Below are 8944 nucleotides of genomic sequence, written 5' to 3' on the forward strand. Positions count from 1 at the left end.
CTTTTAAAGACTTTAATGAATTTATTCAATTTGATATTATAAAATTATAATATCGTTGAGCTTCAGGATGCGACGCCGAACTTTCAGCTTCATTTGCAGCAGTTTGCTGAAGAGATTCTCAGCTACTCATTTGTGGCTATGCGTGTTGCAGTAGCACTGTCATATTTGACTACCGGAAGCCTATATAATGCTCTCACGTGTTTATTTGTTTTACCATTTTGGGAGGAATAAAATTTACATATGTGGCTTCAACAACCACATGCATTTAAATTTGTCCAGTTTCGCCTGGAATACGTCACAGACCACCTCTTTAAGTGGATTGATTGATCAGATTTGAATACGTTTCAGAGGGCATTTACACCTGGTCTTTTCACGATCGGATAGCTATCGGATCAGAGAAATCGCATTAAGTGACCAGGTGTAAACAGGCCCTTTCGTTTGAAACGCCCCTACAGATGGTGTCCCCTTCCCGACGTGCAAAACCGCCGTTTGGAATTCGCCCTAATTGTATAGCCTACATATTTTCGTACATATATCAACAACAAAAAAATAATCTGATTCATTCTGAATTCAACTCTCCCATACTCATATATGCAGCAAAAAGTCACTTTGTTGCATGAGCTGGATTAATATCGCTTGTGTTTGGAACGACACATGACATCCCATTCTTAACAGTGCAAAAAAATGGTATTAGTTATTTTGCACTGATTTTCAGGTTTTTGTGCATTCTAGACAGACTCTCAGTCTGTGCACTGGGGTGGGAATTTGTGGCTCTTTATGAAGTTTAAATCGTTTTGCCAGTTGGTCTAGTTGGTGGCAAGTGATAACTTTATGGGTGAGTTAACCGATTCATTCAGGCACAAAACAAATGGCTAACTTTAAAAAATGAGTCTTTGAATCATGAAAGCAACTGGAAATAATGTGCCTAAACTGTAAGTTACTCAATATTAACTTCTTGTTTATTGAACTATTGCATAAATGTAAAAACCAATTTCTTTTTAAAGAGTGTTTTACATCATCGGAATGGTACGAAACTTGGTAAACGTTTTGGCACTTGCTGTGTGAACACAAAAAAATTAAAGTTCATGATTCGAAGTAAATGGTCCTGAAAGAAATAGTCACACTTGGACTGTTCGCATTGGAAATGAATGGGAGAGGAATTTCATCTATTGGTAAACGTTTGGTACCGCGCACAAACAAATTCTTATCTCAACCTCAAATTTGGAATGCAGCTTATTTAGATTTGTTTTAGAGTAAAATGTGTTTTGGAAAATATGTATTTCATATAAAAATTTAAAATGGTATTTTTGTTCAATTCTATAACTTTTTTCAAGGTCACTTTTTTTAACTTTTTTCACTTCAGCATTAATCTGCCAAAACTGTGAATAAAACAAAAACAACAAAAAAGTGAATAAATGGATTATAACTACTGCATAAATATAATTTAGTACTATAAAATCCCCTAAAAATACAAAATATTAAATAAAAATTATTAATGAACTAAAATATATAATTTCATTGAAATTGTCATTTTTGACCGAAATGCAAGAAGTACCAGAGGGTTAACTGCTTAATCACATAACTTTTATTCTGTCTTGTGTGACAGGCCTATTCAAAACTGATCAAAACCTTTGGCTGTTCACATAGAACACACTGCACTGCTTTTGCCCAAGGGGTGGGCAACTCTGTCCCTTGAGATCCATTGTCTTGCAAAGTTTTGCTCCAACTCTAATCAAACACACCTGAACAAGCTAATCAAGGTCTTCAGGATTACTAGAAAGCTTCAGGCAGGTGAGTTTGATCAGGGTTGGAACTAAGCTCTCAGGAAATTGGATCTCAAGAGCCCTAGTCGGTGTTTGAACAGCGTCTTTTTCGGTCATGCTGCACTTATTTTAGAAATAAGTTCTGCTTTAAAAAAAAAAACATGTTTCTTGATTTTGCTGTTTTTTTTATTTTTTATTCCACTTCACTGTGCTCCGTGTGAATGGCACCATTCAAAAAGTCTGCATTCTTGAATAATGAAAATTAATTGTCCTAGTTCTACTTGTAAAATATCACCTAAATATCATTAATAAAGTTTAAACATCAGCTGAAGTCCATTAGCATATACTTCTCAACACATGCACGTTTAAAGCTAGGGTAGGTAATCCTGTTCAGAAACACTTTTTTTTATACTGGGTGAAATGGTCCTTCCATCCTGAGAGTAGTCAATACATTATGTGTTCAGAAAAAGGAATGAAAACAATCAGACCTCTGTAGCAGCTGCAGGACAGTAAAAACTCTGACCAATCACTGCCACTCGGTCCGAGTGTAAAGAACCAATCAGATGCCTTCATGTCTCGTGCCCGAGCCCCACTGCATGCGCTGCCCTGCGTGCACTCATCACATGTCACCGTTCCCGGAAATATTCAGCTCAAAGCACCTGCATATGCAGTCAGCGAAGGCAAACAAGGCAAAAACTACTTCCTCGGACCCTGCCCGCACTCTTGAACGACCTCCTCTGCTTCGCCCTCAACCCCGGACCTGTCCTCGAACCGACGATGCGGTAACGTTACTTGTCTCCGGACTCGGAGTGTACGTTAGTCTTCATTAGAGTCAACAATGTTTTCATCATGGAAACTCTTACATGCAAAACACCGTATATGTTATGAATCTTACACGAAATTCACCTTCATCACAGTGTAACTGATGGTAATGGAAAAACGTGTATCAATGCAACCTGTTTTTAGTTTTGCCTTATAAATATAGCTCGTTACCTATAAATATAGCTCGTTACCGAATCAAACTTTACCAGTATCGATATGCTTGCTTGATAGTGAGTACTAAAAGAAATCTTATTTGTTTATATTCATAGTGATAAAGTTAGGTATTTTATTACATGTGATTCTGACATGATGTCACTGTATGTACTGCGCTCCTTCTTCTCCACTCGTCTCAGGTAATAAATGCGTCTTGTTCCAGCCTGAGCGTTTGGCATCGCGCGTTCATGTGTTTTGGGGGCGTGGCTTTGGAAGGAGCTCAGAAGGGAGGGGGTGGGAGTGAATGGAAATAATGAGCTGTGTTTATTGCAGATTAAAAGGTCTACAGTCACTCGATTTTTATATTCTCTTTTTCAGAGTACTTACATTTTAATTATGTATTGGTATATAAAGACAGTTTAAACAAATTTGGAATGTTTTTTTAATAGAAAAATCCTACCTACCCTGCCTTTAAGTGCATACATTTAGTTGGAAGTCGTTTTATTATTGAACTTGAACTATAAAAGATTTTTTTTTTTGCATTTCAATTGGGCTTTGACAAACGCAGAGACTGTCGTGAGACGAGTAAAGAGCACTGCATAAATTTATGCCATTTGTCACCCACACAAATTCCCGAACCTAATAATTACACAAAGGCCCATTATTTTGTTTTCTTTTATTTAAAAGGAACTGAATGTTTTCCTTTTAAAATGATTAATTATGATTAAACATTTTGTCAGTCCTAAATAGGCCTACAGGTCTTTTAAATTCAGCGGATTAAAGTGGAATGATTTGTGCAGCATATGCACAAACATTCTGGAGCATGTATTTACAGAATATACTCTCATGTTACAACTGTTATGGAATGTGTGTATTTTTATGATCCACATGTTCATGAACACACCAGTCACACAGACATGTAAGCCACTACAGCATGTTTGAAGTGTAAAGCTCCACCAGGTCACGACCTCATGAATTTAAATCAGCCTTCGTCATTTAACACCTCACTTGCAGTTCAGCTCAGCATCTGCGACTGCACTTAAAGCAGGAAGTACATCGAGATGTTTGCATTTAGCAGATGCTTAGTGTATTTAATAGTAATTGTGTTGTGAGAATCAAACTAGCATTGGTGATGCTAGCTCCATGCAAATACCAATGTATCCTTAATGGCGCTTAATGGCGTCTGCTAAATGCATCAATTTAATGTAAATAATTATCATTTAATTAAATCAATTCAAGTTTTAAGGAAGATTTGTGATGCCTGAATACACAAAGCTACGAAGCATCTGTTGTCCCATGAAAAACAAACCTAGTACATAATTATTTCTGATTCACATTGCTTTCCAGTAATGCTGACCGTATGACAGTGCTACTTCTATTTTAATGCAGATACACAATAAAAAGCATTTATGGTTTAAAAAAAAAAAAAGTGTGTCAGTGTGTATACGGTTGTGTCATGGTGATGATTCTCTAAACAATGACTATAGTTCAGCTCAGAGGATGATCCAGCATCCCTCTGTCTGCCTTTTTGTTCCTGTTATATCCTCTGTTCTTGTGTTTGAACATCTTAGAGAGCCAAATATACACACACAGTGATGTGTGATCATGAGTGTGTGTAAATTGTCACCCGTCGTGTCTCGCCTCCACAATAAAATCAGCCCATCTGGGATGCTTGAATATGTGTCTTTCACTGCTGATGAATTGAGTGCAAACACCTGTTGAGTTGCTGAGACAAAGAGACCTGAGGACAGAAGCTGACGTGAACAGCGCCAGAGACTGATACAGAAGAGAAGAGAAGTTGTTAAAGGAGAACTTGGTAACTTTTTTAACTTAATAAAACTGCCTAGAAATCATTTGGATGGTTAAACAACCTGTTCTGGTGATATTGGTGACTTTCCCCGCTCCCCCCAGCATTCCCAGGCGGAAAACCAACCTTGCAACTTGGGGACTAACGTCCCGGCAGCGATATTTTTTTTCACAGGATGGTAGGGGAAGACTCATGAATATTCATTAGGGAAGTCATCCCTGATTGGTCTGATGACCTACCCCTAAACCTACCCGCCACTGGGGGTCTGATGACCTACCCCTAACCCCGCCCTAAACCTACCCGTCACTGGGGTTAAGACCAATCAGGGATGACTTCCCTAATGAATATTCATGAGTCTTCCCCTACCATCCTGTGAAAAAAAAATCGCGTCCCGGCAAGATAGAAATTGGAAGTCTCGTGAGAAGCGAGAACGAGAACGAGCGCGAAACACGAATTTCTTTACAGCAATTCGACATAAACACAAACGCATGTATGATGTATTACCCATAGTTACCCACCTCGGTAAACATAGCTCCACACGATACAGTTGGCTTGCTCCGATCAAAACAAACGCACATGAGCAGCGGTAGAGAGGGGGAGGAGGCCGCCGCAAGTGAGTTTTTTACGACCGTGTTGTGAAATATACGCCCCCCCCCACAGCTGTAGGGGGAGCTCGTGGGGAAAACATGCGACAACAAAAGGGAAAATCAGCGCAGAAGTGACTAGAGTTCGCTAGAGTTGCCGAGTTCTCCTTTAAATAATGTTTGTTTGTTTTTCGCACAAAAAGTATTCTCGTCGCTTCATAACATTAAGGTTGACCCACTGTAGTCACATGGACTTTAAAAAATCTTACGCCAAACTTTTGAACTGTAGTGTAAATGAGACATGTTATTATAAATTATAAACATACAGGTTTTCTTCACATTCAGCATCTCATATATATATATACCATCTGTTTAGACAGGAATCACAACCACATGAACAATACTCAGCGTATCTGCCGCTTGTCTATTCTCATGCGCAGCCGACAGAAACAAGAATGTCATGACAACAGCACAGCCAGTGATCTGTGTTTCTCTAGTCACCCACTTTCACAAATCAGTCAGTCAGAGAATTGTTAATGTGAAAGATTTTTATTATGTGCTACTATACTGAGCAAAGCAGCAGTCAAGGAGTATTTTGTCTATTTAGGAGTTGTTATTCCTTATAAAGTGTTATAGCTTAAATTTAGAAAATTTACAATGAATATTCCTTTTTTGAACATTGCTTTTGGAAGTTGTGGTTGTTCAGACTGGAAGAAATGTAAAGACTGGACATGGAATATTCTTGTTTAAACAGTTGGGGTGTTTTTTTATTTTATTAAAATTTTACAGTCTAACATTTACAAATCAACTGTTCAGCTTTTTTATATATATATAAAATGGTTTAAGAACCTTCCCCAGAAGTCTAAGTGTGTTTATGTGAGTGTAATTGAAGAAATACGGGAAACAGAAGCAAAATAACTGCTCAGTAAGAACAGAATGAGGAAAACAGACACCTGATGAAGCAAGGAGATTAGACAACAGAGATTAGATATGGATGATAATTGGAGGTGTGTGTACGTGCACGCGTGTGTGTATGTGTGTGTTGGAGGAGGTGCTGAAGAAGAAAGAGAGAGAAATAAAGAGAAACTGTGGCAGCCGACTTGCATATATATAGACCAGTCTTTTATCTGCTGCTTTTAATCCTGACATGGTCCACATTCATGATAAAGCTTGAGCTTGCATAACCAAAACAAGAAAATTCATAATCATAACACTAAGCCTTCTGACCACCTCTAAATGTAGAGAGGCTTTGTGCAAACTGAGAGTGAGCAAGAGAAACATGCTTAGCCAAACAAGAATGTGCCAGAAAAATAGAGATCAGGTGTTAAAACACCAAAGCAGACTTTGAATTAATAAGCTAAATGTGTCGTGCCTTTTTTAATGGGGCACCATGTGAGGCAGGACTGCCATTGTTGCCCCCTTAAAAAATGACACATGCCACTTTATTTTCTAAATAAGATATGACAAGAAAAAAAAACTTAAGTTCATGATATAAATGTAAAATGTCATTTTGATAATCTCCATGCATTTCTTCACATGAGTTGCGAATGACATAAAGGTGGGATGTGATGATCAAATTTTCAAAAGTTAGTTTGTGAATGCAAAACACTTTTACCTACAATAATTGTGCAACTTTACATAAATAAATAAGTATATAAAATGAGAAGGGTAAAATTAGATCAAAAAACAAATCTTTCTTTTCATTAGAGGAGAAGAAAAGTTCAAGCATAAGAGAGTAAATGATATATGGTTGAAAAGAACATATGGCTTAAACAAGCTTGAGGACAGTAATAGGTTATGAAAGGAATGAGGTGGAAAACATTAAGAGTGCTTCAAGAACCAAAGAAAGGACACGTGGAGAAAAGATGGAGATAAATGATTTGGAAGAGGCAGAGAAAATGACTGAACGTCTGTGCAGAGAATAGTTCAGTTAACAATTGGCCTAAGAGTTGAAACAGAAGTGTGCGAGTATGTGTGAACATCAGCTTTTGAACGGATTCGTGGTCCTTCATTTGCCCCCCTGTGGAGTAACAGGAGCTCCATTGTGTAGGAGTGTGCCTTCAACCAGAGCCGGGTCCACAATGCAGACCACCTGTATGCTAATGAGGGATCATCCCATTGTCTCCGCAAGAAGAGAACAGCTTGGTGGAGTGTGCCGCAATGAGACCAAGCAGGGAGTTAAATAGGGCGACAGAAGTGTGTATGTGTGCCATAGGGTCAGACTGCTGCGTTTCTAATTGATGACCTCAGATGGAGGTCATAGAAAACAGGCTTTGATTTCAATACAGCTTGCCAGATTTATTTTAAAATAGCTTCTCAGTACATGTGTCCACATGCATGAAACAATGAAGAAATATTCTCATACATTCAGTGAAGATCAAAAGTCTGAGATAACGTTGAAAATCTGTAAAACTGGAATTTGTTGGATTTAAAAAAAAAATCTTTCATTTAATCTCTTAATTCATTTAAATTAAGGATTTTACACCAACTATCATGTTATTAACATGATTCGTATTCTAGAAAATAAAGTGCAAAATTATTTAATTGCAAAATTTAAATACACAGACAGAAACAGAGAGAATATATTTGCAAATGTTGTGTTCACAAAAGGAATATATTCAAAAGTTTCCTTAAAGATTCAGTAGGGCTGCATTAAATTGATCAAAAGTGACAGAAAATACATTTATATTGTTACAAAATATTTTAAATAAATTCTGTTCTAATGACCTTTATATTCATAAAAAATCCTTAAACATTTTTCCAAAAATATTTAGCAACACAACTGTTTTCAACAATGATAAATAATAATACGGAAAGTTTGTTGAGCACCAAATCATCATATTAGAATGATTTCTGAAGGATCATGTGACACTGATGCTGAAAATTCAACTTTGCAATTACAGGAATAAGTCACACTTTACAATAAATGAAAATATTTTAAATTGTAATAATATTTAATATAGTACTGTTAGTAATATATAATAGAACTGCTTGATGATATGGGGAGTGCCAGGCTTTTTCCTTTTCTCTATTTTTGCACTCTGATTATTTAGTTCTCTGTTGATTTTCTCCTACATGAACACCTACTCCGTTCTCCAGGTCATCCATCACTTTTGTTCATTTATATTATGCAACTTCCAAAGTAAATCTATTTTGCTCTCCATTTCTCTCCATCTTTTCATCTCTCCCTCTCAGTGTTTCGCAATAGCAGGTTCTCTGTATGCCCCTGGGTGTATCTTAACGCAACGAAACAGAGATACACTCCCCATTTCCAACCAAACCCCCAACGGCGCTTACACCCATCTTCACCTTTTATCATATTAACCACATAACCATCTTTTCCATATTTGATCATCATTAACCCACCCACTCCAACCATTTCTCCATTTTAGGAGCAAGTGTTACATGCTATTAACAAAAAAGTAATTATATCTTAGTAATTATTGACTTAGGTGGGGCATAGAAACCAAAACATATAAATAGTGTCTGCTGGTGCCCAAAGGGCAGACACAGCTTGAAGCATGTAAAGGTTGACCAAAGTTTGTCAATGTTATTATTGTTGCCAGTTCTTTTGTTGCATAATTATGGAGGTAATTTTGCATTTCAGGCAACTAACAAACAAAGTAAGTGTTCCATGGAGACTCATTCAGCTCAGGATAACAGCTATGGGCTTGTTTCACAATGAGGAATAAATCAATTTTTCATGAGATATTTCATCATTCCCATTTGAAGTTAGAAGCTAATCAAAGCTGGGAATAAATGTCTTTGTTGCACAGACGAGATCTCCTGAGCCCATGAGGATACGCATTAGCAAC

The sequence above is a fragment of the Rutilus rutilus genome (assembly GCF_951802725.1).
Source record: "Rutilus rutilus genome assembly, chromosome: 17".
NCBI classification, from domain to species: domain Eukaryota; kingdom Metazoa; phylum Chordata; class Actinopteri; order Cypriniformes; family Leuciscidae; genus Rutilus; species Rutilus rutilus.